The sequence below is a fragment of the Pleurodeles waltl genome, chromosome 10 (genome assembly GCF_031143425.1).
Source record: "Pleurodeles waltl isolate 20211129_DDA chromosome 10, aPleWal1.hap1.20221129, whole genome shotgun sequence".
NCBI classification, from domain to species: domain Eukaryota; kingdom Metazoa; phylum Chordata; class Amphibia; order Caudata; family Salamandridae; genus Pleurodeles; species Pleurodeles waltl.
Genome location: NC_090449.1, coordinates 570,929,961 through 570,945,204, shown reverse-complemented (window position 1 = coordinate 570,945,204; position 15,244 = coordinate 570,929,961).

The following is a 15,244-nucleotide window of genomic DNA, read 5'->3' as shown; positions in this document are numbered from 1 at the left end:
TTGTGTCCCTTCTTTCCTGCCCTATATGCCTCACCAGACATAATGATGTAAATATTGAAGCCCAGCCTAGTAAAGTTAATGAGAAATGTAGCTTGGATAGTTTCATAAGACTCTCCCAGCCAAGCAGCACCATGTCTACTAACCCGCCATACAATTGTAAATCTTTGACCTTCAGAGGCAAAATAACTTAGCACTTCATAGGAGATCCTTAAGAATTCTGACCGTCCTGCTACCTACCTAACTGGGTCAAACAAGGAGAACATGTGCCGGGACACATCCCTCTTTTGCATCATGACGATTGGCTTTTGTGTTGCCTTGCATGACTTTTGACATTGTTGGTGTCACTTTGCGTCAAAGAAGTAATACACACATGGATCTTTATTGTTTGAGATAGTTAGAAGGCTTTGCTCTTAATGTGTGTTGACCAGGATAAGATGAAGACTCATATTCTGAAAGGTGTCACACAGCGCAGTGCAGCAGTCAAGAATGCTGCACAGCATGACGAGGAGAGAGCAGGAGAGCGCCAGATTCACAGAGATATGCACTCTCCTCCCTTTTCCCTAGGACTGGTGCATGATTTAGCTGCTGTGTGCCAGACACAGACCTTAGCACCAGAGTGTTAGGGTATGTGCGTGAGCCTAGCATAGATTTTGTACAGGAAGGGTACCCTTCTGGTACAAAATACTATGCCTAGGCAAGTTTTGAAGCTGCTTTGAAAAGTGCAGAGGAATGGAAACAACTACCCATTTAGGGTCTGCTATGAAAAGCTTTTTTCCCAACAACCTTGTGTATTAATACTGTATTGGTAGATAGGGTTAAGATTCAGTAAGCATGGGTGGTTGCATGAGAATGTCCATGTACAACCCATTTTACGCCCCCTTGGCAGTACGGAAAACAAAACAGTACTTAGCGCTGCCTGGCATTGCTCTTTGGGTAGTTTCCAGAGCAAAATCATTTTTTGCAATGGAAGGTAAATAGGTAAATGTGAGAGTTTGTGCTGGTTTGCATCACTTTAGTCACACTTGAGCATTCCACTAATCTTTGATATTCTTCCCACCAGTCTCAATTTGTACAGGACATTCATAGAATCCCATGGTAGATACCTACAAGGCATTGTTAGGAACAGGGTTGTTGATTGAGTAGGGGGTTGGATGACCCACTAAGGTATCTGCATTTACCCTGTACTTCACTCCCTGCTAGCTCCACACAAAAGCAGTCTTTCATAACATAGATGGAATGTCTACAAGGCAAATCCAAACACAATTTAGTTAAAATAGTTTTAGATGTAGTAAATTGCTTGACAGAACAATTACGAAAAGTTATGATGGTAGGACAAGATTTATGTTCTTTACAACTTTAATGTCAATGCATTACAGGTCCAATTGCCAGATGCAGTCATCCTGTTGCATGTAAACAAGTAAATAACTTAAAGTATGTGCAACCGCTATGGAGGGGACGTTCACCTGTTGGAGTTGACCCTAATTATCTGACAAAATGTGGAGATTATTGGGATGATTGAGTAAAGTAAACTGGGGTAAGGCTGCAGGCGGAGTCCAAGGAGGACGCATATTCATTAGGGAGCTGCAGGCCAGTGATTTCTTTGTTTGCACATGTTCTCTTTTTTAGAACCGTTAAAAGTTCAGTAGTACACGGCTGGGATATGTAACCAACAAGAGGTCCACAAAACTGGACAGACATATAGCAAAAAACTGGTTGACAGTATGTGCAGTTGTTGATTGAACGTAGCTGGAGATGCTTCACCGTCAGTAAGATATGCGTAGGCACCTTGGGCATGTAGACTAGCGTGTGTGCCCCAGTCTCCATTCTGTTGTCAAAGCATTTTTAAAATGAAATGCTGTAATATTATTCTTTTGAGTATCTGGACACCTTTAGCACCAACAGCATAACTCCAGCTTTGGAGGGGCACCACTGGGGGTTAGGACTCATTCAGGTTAATTCCAGGTGCACCTTGCACATGTTTGGACACTTTCTGTCCCTAAGGCTTTTATCAGGAGGCCAGCCTACTAGGCCTTGGAGTCACTGCAGTAGTCCTGGGTTCATCATGAGAACCCATTTAATACAGCAGGGCTGTCATCAGTGTTCCATGATGGCATCAGGCAGTAATGAGTCCTTCCAGGTAAAACAAACAGTATTCTGCAGTACACAGCAGACCACAGCAGTAGCTATCCCTCCGAGAGACCATCTCCAGGTCAAGTAACTCATATGGATGATGGGACTGAGCATTGTATTTTCATGCATGGGACCTCTTTTGTTAGGATAAGTTTCTTGACCATTCTATGTGTTCTCCTTGATGTTAATTACTCACACTGCCCTACCTCCTAAATGCCTGCAAGTATAATGCAGAGGTGACAAGTCATTTGCATCAATACAGAGCACAGCCAGTTCAATTGCAATTGCAGCTGGGGGCAGCTCCACCCTCCACACCTCCTGCCCGTTGACGGCCCATCCAGGCAAGCCTAATACTTTTCCGATTTGGCTGTCTGTGAGTTATGTTCAGAGTATGACTAGCCGCTAAACTACTCATGTGACTCAGGACCAGGCTACAAGTGACAGAGACTTATGGCATACAGATGTGTGTGTGTGTATATGTTTATACACACACACACATCTGTATGCCATAAGTCTCTGTCACTTGTATGTATGCAGGTATATGTCTGTCAACTATTTTATGACCACCAACAAGGCACATCTTAATACTTCGGTGAGGAAAGGCAATGTAGTATTACACTATACAACTTAGGCCCATGTTTATACTATTTGACGCAAAACTGCGCAAACACAGTTTTGCGTCAACAAGTATAGTGCCGGCTTGCGTCATTCCAGTGCGCCAGCCGGGCACCAAATTTGTGGAATGACGCAAGCTGGTGCAAAGGGTGGGCTATCGTAAAAACAATTACAATAACCGGTTGGGGGTGGTGGTATGAGAGAAGGGGGATTTGCACCACAAAATGATGTTAGGCTGGATAGAGGCAAAAGAAAATGCCTCTAACCAGCCTAGCGTCATTTTCTGATGTAAAACCATCCATACCACATGACTCCTGACCTTAGAAAATACAGGAGTCATGCCCCCACCCTAATGGGACAAGGGTCCCCTGGGCATGGCCATTGCACCCAGTGCCATGTAGGGAGGCCCATTTCAGGGTCCCAATGGCACTTTTAAAAATATTTAGTAATACTTACTTCTACTTACTTGGAATGGGGTCCCCCATCCTCTGGTGTCCCTCTGGTGTGGGTGGGGATGTTCCTGGGGTTTGAGTAGGGCATCTGTGGACCCATTCCATAGTGTTCAACCATGAAAATGGGTCCACAGGTCCCCTAACGCCTGGTCTGACCCAGGCATAAAATAATGGTGCAAAGCAAGATCAGCACCATTATTTAGCCCCTCCTTCCACCTGTACATTATTTTAGCACGGGGCATAAATATGGGGCTATGGGGTTAGCACCATTTTTTAGATAGGAAAGCCTACCTTGCATCTCATTGACACAATCAATGCATGCATCTAAAAAATGGTGCAATCTCCAATATTTTGATGTTAGACGGGTCTAACGTCAAAATATAAATATGGAGTTAGTTTTGCGCTGAATTTGCGTAAAAAAGACGCAAATTCGGTGCAAATGGAGTATAAATAGTCACCTAAGTGAGAACACACAACCAGATTTTCAAAAGAATTACCTTATTTATTGATGACACCATATTAATGTTACATATGTTACAGTCATTTTATTACTGTTCTGTCCCAAATGCATTAGCATATAGAGGTACAAATTTGACAACATTGCGGTGATAATTATGTTGTAATTAGCTTTCCAAGGATTCATGTGTTTATAGGTGTACATAACATAGATTTGTGATTTTAACAGTAATGACATTTTTTTTGACAATCACATGTACTTTTTGTTTTATGCACATATAGCTTGCAATGACATATTTCTGTTCATTGCTGAGCAAACTTTACATTTGTACACAGCAGAAAGTAAAATATGTGTGCATACAAATTATGAAATGGAAAAATTGTCAACATAATATTTTCGACGCCTTACAGTCTATGGCTTGATTCTCATTTGGATTGATGTCATCTTCAACACCGCTGTCATTGCTGAAACTTTCTTCATGTACATCTTAAGACATATTCATAGCTATGATACGACCAGACAGATCTAACCATCTGAACCTAGACTTCAATATTCAAAAGGTCAGTTCAATGATGTTCGGGTCCTACGATGCGCAGCATTGTAAGCTTCATCTGATAATGTTTTTGGTTTAGCAAAAAGTGTTAACAGCCAAAGCCGTAGCACATAGCCCATTTCACCTGAGAATAAATTTGGACAACAGATTAGTGCTGTAGCAAGAGATTATGCTTGGAATGATTTACTAAAAATGTGGACATTTGACATTTCTGTATGATCTATATGTCTGTTTTTTTATGATTATACGTGTTCCTTGGTGTGACATATTCTCAATGTTTAAATGACCTAGTAATACACCTTGTCCAAATGTTCCATGTTCAAAACAGTCATTAATGTATTAGTGACGGAATATATATGAATCATGTGCAATGCTCGGGAACTTGGCTACATTTGTGAAGCAGTACGTATCATCACTTATCCCTTGGACGTCAATGGAGTATGCATGCTTCCTATTATGATACAGATGGGCTGTGTCTGCTGGTGAGAGCAAGCTAACATGTGTGGAGTCAGTGGCACCCAGGACATTTGGAAATTGCGCAGTTTGATAAAATCCTTGCTTCACTTATCTGTGTTCTATTGTTGTTTCGGGAAATGTCAGATACTGGGGCATTATTTTGATGATGGCATCCAAAACATGTGTGAGAAATGTTTACACTGCACTATGGGATACACCTGCCAATGCTCCTGAGGTACTCTGGAAAGATCCTGATGCTAGTAGATGTAGCACTAGTACTGCATGACCTTTATATGTGGTGGTATGGCATATACCCTGCCAGAGCTTGACTCAAGTGCTGTTCCAATTTGTTGTAGGAGATCAATTATCATTTGCCTGGTGAGCAGGTATCTCTTCACTATCTGTTCTTCACTCTGCTCAAAGAGAGAAATCCTCTGCTTGTAATTTATTAATTTCCACTGTTTGTGACTTCTTGTCACAGCAATTAAACGCTGGCAATGTCTTATTATGACTATCTCCATGGTGGTGTGGAAAGCAACAAAGTTCTGGTACTGTAGGATGGACTGTTCACTAAATAGCCCAACGTTTGCTCCTACTTTTTAGATGCACATTTTTTTTCACACACTTCTCTTTCGTGGTGTTTTGCATATCTTTGAGTGACTTTTGAGAGTGTCTTTAGCACCATTTATAATCAGTACTTTTGTGTATTACACCCCACCATGCTCACAAGTCATACAATATTTAGTTTTCTGTGCAGAGCAACATAAACTACATCCTATGGCATGCATACACCGGAATATGGCACAAAATGTGATTTGTGCCCAGAAGACAGTTGCTGCAGGTGTTTGCTATGCTTAATGTCATGCAAGTGCCAGCGCAAAATGTTTGAGAATCTGGGCCTTGAACTTTGAGCAGTCCTGAGCAGTCCCAGACAGCTTGCAGAGAGCTCAAGATGCTTACAGATGCTTGCTATTCCTGATGCTTTGCTGATGAAGATTCTCTGAATGCTGTACCCTTGGACAGGTGCCTCTCTGCCATTTGCTGATACCTTTTAAATGCCCTATTAGGTTTAGAAATCTTTTAATTACTTCCCATTCAGAAGACTCTTGATGTAGTTTCTGAAATGCTGATGCTTTTCTCTTTTTTCTTATTTTTGCCAAATTCAGTTAGTAATCTGCAGCCCAAGATTATCTTTTTCCAAATTATTTGTGCCCGTTTTATCCTTTTTGTATTTTGCCTGCATGTGTTTCTCCCCACACATGTATTTCCCTGATTTGGTTAGCTATAGGGTTGACCTGTGCCCAGCCAAAGATTATTGACTCTGCTAATTTGAATTGACCAATGATTGTTAACTCTAAGCAACACATTATTTCAGTGTCGCAAATATTCTTATTGATGTTATATATTATTCTTTTTGAATGCTTAGTTTTATTAATGTTAGTTTGCCTGAATCTATTTTCACGCCTTAGGCAACCCTTGGTGACTAGGTATCTTTATTTCTTGGTCTTGCCCATTGTCTGCATGACTTTGAGCTTGTGTTTATAATAAAACCCTTTAACTTTATTCCTGATTGGAGTTTTCCTTCTGTGTCTACATTGGTCCTCGTATTTAAATTGTTGGTATTGAAATGTTGTTGATAGTTCTACCATGTTACTTACAGGGTTAAAAGGTCTGTCGACCTCGGTGAGCATTTGAGTCCTGCGAAGGATGAAAAATACTACAGAAAATACATAAAACCTACAGACCCTGTAAACACGTGTACTGTATCTTTCGTACCTAATCAACAGCATGCTAGTAGCCATAGATAAAGTAAAGCCATGTTGTAATATAAATGAATGAATGAATGAATGAATCGTTATTTGCATGATTAATTAAAATTTTAGCAAGGGGGAGGGTGAGGGGAAAAATGGAGAAGTATATAAATACATCGAAATACATAATAAACTCAGCCCTACTAAAATTTTATAGACATGTCTATAACTCTTTGCTGAAAATCGTTAAAACTATTATAATTAAAAATCCCTTAAAAGTACTATACCATGCTAAGTTTCAGTGCATATATTTGAAAATGTAAAATAATCCACTGAATCTATTGTGTGTGTAAAGTCCCTGAGAGATACTATGAAATTTAAGCCTGTTGAAACACAAATGCAGGTGGCTTTACTGCAGTAAAAAAGTATCTGTGGAGGAAATAGCAGAGTCAACAAAAATTACTAGAATACTTTAAGAATCTATAGTATTGAAGTTATTGGAAGCGCGATCCTGAGTGGTCATCTATGGCACACTGTAAATTCAACTTCTGTGTTAAAGCATGACCGCACTGTCATACCTAAATGGTGTTTCCAACAGACCTTGCTTTTTCTTTCACACCTGTTTCTATTAAATATTTAGCATGCCCGTTAAAGAATTTCACTAGTAGCTTGTGTATTACAGCATCCATGATAAAATGGTGTTCCCATGTTACCTTCGAAAAATAATAGAAATAATCCCATCCCGACTAAAATTTTGGGGCGCGATGTATTGATGCGCACTAGAAACAGTAGGAAAAAAGACTTGTGTCTGAGAAACAACTCCACCATGGATGAGAGACTCCTACCAAGCGTGTACAACTAATGGCTTTAAGCATATCTGCAGTGTGCATGTAACATGACTCAACTTCACGTGGCTCATGCGGCGTTTGCAGAGACGATGTTAAATTCAATGTGGCGTAATTACATCAGTGCACCCAAGCATGTGTGAGGGATACCTCTTGACTTCTAGACTGCACATTGGGGACTTCGTGCGCCCACCCTGTATCTACATTCTCCGTAATCAATGCACAATAGTGCAGCGTATAGCCTGCACAGGCTTGTGGCTGAACCGCATGTAAAGAGAGAACGTGCCCAATCGTGCCATCCCATGGGTGCATGTTAAAAAGAAATTATGTTCAACACAAGAGGGGTGTTATAAATAAAGACAACTAAGAATTAGGAACCCACACACCGGTAGAGTCATGCCCCTGTCCACCATAGGGAATAGACGCATGTCCCAACCAACAGCCATATTAAGAGGCACAGAAGTCCAAGAATCACAAAGCACCATTCAATCAAACAGCGTCTCCAGAAAAAAAACTAAGCAAATGGAATGATGCATGAAATAAAACTTCAATATGCATCAACATTTTTGTAGTACAAAATGCAGAATGAGAGACTGACAATGATGATCATTTCATGTATGCGTAATGAAGTGTCCCCATTTGTACTGAGTGGTAGGTCCAAAGTGGTAGCCAGAAAGCTGGTGAAAACGTTTGATTTTAAAGAAGAAGAATTGCTGAGAGTACAACTTTAAGTGATGAACAAGAACAGCTTTCACAAGAAATTGAGTAAAAGATGCAGTGGAAGAGGAACTTGATTTAGAGAGGGCATTACATAATTTACAGAGTGTCCTTTGGAAGGAAATGTTCCCTTGTGAAAGTCTGCATCAGGATATCTTTCCTGGATTCCAGTATAGAAGGACTGATTACTATTTGCCACGGCCAGAATGAACTATTTGGAGACCTTGGATAATCTGGCACAAAAAAAAAAAACAGTCAGCAATCTGTAAATGTGGCCTGAAGTAGTAGGCAATCTGCCTCATTTCTTTTTAACACCCCCCCTCCCATCCGAAGGACTTAAAAAATAACTATTTCCTGAAGGTTATGAAGACATCAGGAGTGAGATCCTATAATGATATGACAGTGTATATCTTCAGTTATAAACCCAGAAATAACAAGAGCAGTGCTGAGGTTCCTCAAGAGACTTTATCAAACAATGGCCAGGAGGATGAATTAAATGGGCAAGCAGCAATACAGACATGAAGCTCTCTACCCCTGATGGAATTGAGTTGAAATGTTCTTGTTTGTCGGTGTCCCTTCTTTGCCACTACCTCTTTTTTCTCCTTGTTTTCTTCGTGGAATGATATATTTTAGCTTTTTATTATGCAAAGTCCTTTGGTCAAATGCACAAAAACAAACAGTTCCAACCAGCTAACTCATATTTCAGTGTAATTCCTGCACCATCGTGTCCGTCGGTCGCTCCAGCCTAAGTGAGCGAGATATGGTGATTGATGGTTGGAAGGTGTGGTGCCTGCCTGGTTGGTGGGCTGGGTTGTTGCAATTGAACAAGGGAGGTATGTCCTACCATCACAGCAGCTCTTTTGACACGGTTATTCAGAGAACCTGCCTCCCAAAGGCCTGCATGCATTCTGCAGCCAGTAACCAAGCCCATACACAACTGCTTGGGAGATATACTTTGTCTAAAGTCGTTTTTGGATATATACAGGAGGCTGGGGCTTTTGGTAAAGGATGTTTCTCTTCTGATTGATGCACCTTATCTGGTTTGGTGTTAAGGCTACAGCTTGCATTGAAAGATAACCAGAACAAACTGCATCCAGATTTTTGCAGCTCCATTTCTTTCTTTCTTATCTTATGACGATTTCAGCCACAATGCCACAACACGATGTTCTACCTAGCTTAAAAATAAGCCATGAATGAACATACCACGAAGGATGGAACAGTATTTGGCTGAGTTTTAAGTGATCAAGAATTGCCATTTGTGATAAAAATTTCAAACTTAAGCTTCATAATAATAAAGAACAAAACAACCCATCTCCAAATATATGCTCTATATAGAGAGTCGAAGCCAAACAATCAGAATAAACATAATGTTGCATAGGTTCTCATTATCCTAATGAGACTACTGGATTTGGACGGCAGAATCACCTGTACTGCGGGGACTGAGCCTGATCCCGCACCATCCGGGTTTGTTATGGCTAACTAGCAGTGATTCATCTCCATCCAAGAGCAGGTATGATTGGGGCAACTGGGCGCATGACATACATGACTCCTCTGGGGAATCGTGGTCACTCAGGTCTCATCCATTTCTCTCAGGTACATTAGTCTCACATATGCAAGGACAATCAGAGGCAGAGTATAGTTCAATAAGGTTTTATTGAAGTAAATGCATCTTAGATAATAAAGCATGTATCGCAATAACTAGGACAGTGAAGCACAATAAAATTAAAATTGTGACAAGGAGAGTATAACACAAGAATAACGCTACCATACTGTCACTAAGATTTGTAAAGATGGTTCCTACCTAAACTATGTTAGAGCATAGCATATTAAGCTCTAATTCAGCATTTCAGGTTCCCCCTGGGAAGACGTCTTCCCTCATACCTGAGCAAGAGGCCTGTAGTCTACATTAGCAGCTGTAGCGAAGCAATCAGCAATCAGCACACAGTCGTGATCATCTGGCTGGAATCTCCCTCTAATGTACATGGATCAAAGTAGCGTTTTTATAATAAAACATCTGATGTTCCAAGAAAGGATCCCCACGTAAGAGTGTGTATGTTTCTGTGAACATGGAGACAAAGCGTACCACTTTTGCAGGCAACCTATCTTACTGCAGCCTTGAGAATGGCACAGAGTAAAAGAAATGGCTTGTTTAAGAACGCAGTGCTGACCTAGGTGAAGAACACCTAGATAGAGAAAATGAAACAAGACCGCAAATCTGGCTAATGTTAAAATAATAAAACAAAGCTGAATAAAATATATCTAGGTTAAAGTGCACAACGGCAGGCCTAGTTTGCTAAAACTATATGTATAAAACTATAGCTAAAATGGCTACACAACAATAACAACTATGTTTTTTTTATGTAGAATATTTCACAATTTGTTTTCTTTATTTTTGAATTCGTAAACACCTGCCCATGTAATCTGGGGTATGTCAGTGAGACAGGAAGGCGCTTCAGAACTAGGTTCAATGAACGTAAATCGGCCATTCGAAACAAAAAACTCAGGCCCCGTTGGTCAATCACTGTCTGGAGCTTGGATATACGGGTAGGAAGATCTGATGGACTATCTTGGAAAAGGTAGCCAACATCCAAAATATATATCATAATGCATACAGGAAAAAGAGAGAAGTGTTTTGTATCTTTTCTTTGTATTCTGTTAAGAAGGGCCTCAATGACAGAGTACAGTGGGAGTACGTACTATAGAGGTCCTTTAGAACATATCTAAAAGCAATTCTTCTGTTTCTTCAATCAGTCTTAGGTTATTTACACTGCTTTCAGTGTGTTTAACATCTTGGATGCCCCGAACGAGTTGGTCTCGCCCTCGGACGAGGCCAGATCATCCGGCTATGGGCCCCCAGGGGGAGCGCCAGCGCTCCCCCAGATGGCCGAGCACCCCCCTCCCCTGAGCAGAGATGGAAGGGGAATCGCTTTCCCTTCCACCCCACCCCGTGGCATCTGATGACGTCAGCGCGCTTTTGCGCGCTGACCTCATCAGAGGACTTCCCCCGGCGCTGGAAGTTCAGCTTCCAGTGCCGATCGAAGGAGAAATGCTAAAGCATTTCTCCTCCGATCACGTGGAGGGGGCAGAGAGGCATGAAAGGAGAGGAAAGGCCTTTCCTCTACTTTCATGTCTCGAAGGAGCATTTCTGCTGCCCGATCGCGATGCAATTGGGCAGCAAAAATGCACACTAGACACCAGGAATTCTTTTTGTTGTTATTTCCAATAAGGGGAGCAGCAAATTATTTCTAGGTCGGGGGGGCAGATCAGCCTAAAATCATTAGGTCCACTAGACACCAGGGATTATTTTATTTTTATTTTTTTATGTTTGGGGAGCAACCCCTTGGGCAAGGGTCGCTCCCGGGGGGGCAAATTATTATTAGGCCATCTCTGCCCCCTCTGGGGGCAGATTGGCCTTGCGTTCTGCCCGGGGGGGGGGGGGCAGAAACCACTAGACACCTGGGAATTTTTTTTTGTACTTGCGCATTAAGGGGGGCAGCCCCTTGGCCAAGGGCCGTTCCCCAGGGGGAAAAATGATTTTTAGGCTATTTCTGCCTGGGGAGGCAGAAAACCACTAGACACCAGGGGTCATTCTCTTTTTTTTTTTTTTTTTTTTTTTATGTTTGGGGAGCGACCCCTTGGGCAAGGGTCACTCCCTGGGGGGGGGTTAAATTATTATTAGGCCATTTATGCCCCCCGGGGGCAGATCTGCCCTTTTGGATGCGGCAACCCGCCTTGCGTTAATTATATGCAAGGTAGGCGTTCCCATCCAAAAAATGGCTTAAAGGGCCGTGCGTCGTATTTATGCTTTCGGGCAAAAATTACGCATGGCCGGGAGCCGGAGCCAGAAAATGACGCACAGCCCGATTTGCGTCAAAAATTAACGCCTGGGTCAGGGCAGGCGTTAAAATGGGGCAAACACACCTGTATTTACTCAGAACACACAGAACAAACAGCAGAGCAGCAGAGAAGCAACAGGGAGCCATGGAGGTGATTCTAATCCAGCATGCACGCAGACGCAGAGCCCAGCAGCAACAATAGCAGCTACAACAACACCAGAAGGGACCCCAAAGGCAGCGCAGAAGGCAGGAGAGGATATTCCGCCCAAGAACAACCCTTCAGGGCCTCAGGGAACACGACATCATACAGAGGTACCGGTTGAACTGGCAGGCCATTCAGCAGCTGCTACAAAACACTGAACAGCAGTTGGCCCCCACTTTGGTGACACCCCGCACCATCCCAACAGAAACAAAGCTGCTTGCCGTACTTCACATGCTGGAAAGTGGCTCTTTCCAAACAACTGGTGCCCTGTTTGGCAGAATATCACAACCATCATTCTCCACCTTTTTGCCCAAAGTACTGGATGCCATCATTTGACTGACACCCCACCACATCTGCTTCCCTAACACACTGCAGAAGCAGCTGGAAACAAAACAGGGGTTCTACTCAATCAGTGGCTTCCCACACGTCCTTGGTGCAATCGACTGCACACATGTACGCCTTGTGCCACCTGCTGCAACTGAACACCTCTACAGCAACAGGAAGCACACACATTCCATCAACGTGCAGGCCATAGTCGATCACCAGGGATTGATCACCAACATTGTGGCTAAATATCCTGGGAGTGTACATGACTCATACATCTTCCGTCACTGCACCATCAATGAACACTTCCAGGATGGACGGTATGGCAATGTACTACTTGTTGGTAAGTACAAAAACCTACTTATATACTCACTGCATAGCAACCCTCTAGGACACACAACACATACACCACAACAGCAACATGTGAACAGGAACACACTGAGGTCGTGACATCACTAGCAATGTTTCTTAAGTCACCATTGAACCTGCCACACATTGGAAATTACTGTACAGCCTAATTTGAAGACGTCAATGAGTGTGGTTGCCTAAATGTCACCTTGCAAATTATAAGTGTCCCAATGACCTTAACATTAATACATTGCAGAAGTTTCAAGGTATGGGATGTCCAGGGTACTTTGATATGAACGTGTTAACAACACTTTCAATTTTAACTGTGCATGGAACTATCATCTCACCCCTAGTGAAGACACACGGACACCTGTATCACAAGTCACAATGCTAGGGAGGGCACACTGTACTGCAAATCCCAAAACATACTGCTGACAAACGGTTAGCAGACAAACACTTGTTCAGCCAAGGAAACAACACAATGCAGATGGTACAGCCTACAAGCATAGGACGTCACATTAGTACACAAAAGAGTCACAGACAACACAAAACAACTACTGCCATTAAAGGTCTTTTCAATAGTGCCAGCTACATCAACATGATCCCATTCATTTTCTCTTTCAGCTGATCAGGGGTATGGCATCCAGCCATGGATTATGACACCATTTGGCAACCCAAGTACAGCTGCAGAGCGTGCATACAACGAGGCCCATAGGAGGACACGCAGCATTGTCGAGCGGACCTTCGGCATCCTCAAGTCAAGGTTCCGCTGCGTCGACATCACTGGTGATAGCCTCCTATATTCCCCCGAGATGATCTGTAGGATCATCCTCACATGTGCAATATTGCACAACATTTGTATCAAAAGAAACATTCCCATCCTGGAACCAGAGCCACACATGCCTGAAGAGGAGGAAGAGGAGGATGCTGGCCTGCAACAGGAGGGGGAACTACAGAACACAGCTGCTGGTATACGCAAGTCTCACCTACAGGACTGGTGAGAAACAGATGCAGCCCACTCCTGTGATCACCTCCATGCACACCACCCATTTCAAAAAGCACTTCCCCTGATGATGCCTGGAACAGCATAGGAGTTGCCATTATGTCAAATACACCGTCAACCATTGATACTAATTAAGCCGCGTAACACAGCCCTTGGGTTCATTTGTCACCTTCAAAAACACAGGACGTACACAGTTTGACATGTCAACTGTCTACTTTGTCCTCCAAACAGTCTCAGTCAGCCACTGATTATGTAACTTGTCCAGTATCTGGCTCCTGAATCACCTTGCATTCTGTCAGCCTGACTGGCAACTGTCTGTGTGTCACACTAAAGTATCCCTGTGTCTACATATGTACCACACGTGCGTAAGAAAACCTCCCATTCATCAGGGGTCATTGGGCATGGGCTTCTTCCATGCATACCCAAATACATTGTATAACATCATCTGCCTTTTAACTGTACCATTTGATTTACATCCTCTTGGAAATGCAAAATTCATGGCCCATCCCTTGTCTGGGTTGCATATATGCATGAATGACAAAGTGTGACAGTGTCCCAGGGTCATAGGCAGGGATTGGGTACGGGGCTTTCAGCACAACCAGCAACCTCTGAAAATGTACATGAATAATACACAAATGTCAGAACCATGACAGTTCACACACAGCATCACAGTGCGCACAACATAGTGATGGGCCATGTGTGGTGAATAGCTGCGAGAATAAACAGCACCGAGGCTATGATGTTCCCAGATGCAGTGGGAAGTGCAGAGGCCAACCTGTGTACAAATGTTGTAATGACACCTGCCGGAACATGACAATTGAGACATTATCTCACTCAGCACATCAAGGTTGCCCTGTTGACTGTCTCATTACACGTCTTTAGTGACAGGGTGGGACCATCCACATGTTGGTTCACATGTCCACATCTACTTTACTCACATTGATCAACAAAGGATACTCAGTAGTTACAGGAATAGCTGTCACTGACTCATGATGAGTCCTGGTCCGAACTGTGACAAATTACACCCCAAACAATCTACAGGATCATCATTGGACCACACACATGAACAAGACACCTATGTGCAATTGCTCACTATAAATATGTGGACACGTGCTGTCTTGTATGCTGGTCCACTACAGCCACTTGATAGTTGGGGCTTACTTCTATGGCCTCAACTGTGGTGTCATCATACATATGAGATTGACCCTTGTCTGTCTGTGCAAACAACATGTTACCCACTTCCTCAACGCATGTGTATGACTCACTGTGGGATTCATCAACTAGTGCCTAGGAAGCTCTTACCAATACTCTAGGACATAGGATGTAGAAAATGTGGACCATTGACATGAACATGCGTCTGCCATCCATCTGGTGCATGCTATGTCACATGTGGTGTCTACGTGACCCTAAAACTTGGAAGTATACTTTACGGGTGTTGTTACATGTATGACTAACACATGCCCTTGCTCATTCCAAATTTGACTTGCATCTTAGGATTGGACACATGGACGTCACATTCATACAACCATATGTACAATAATGCTTCATGTGATAT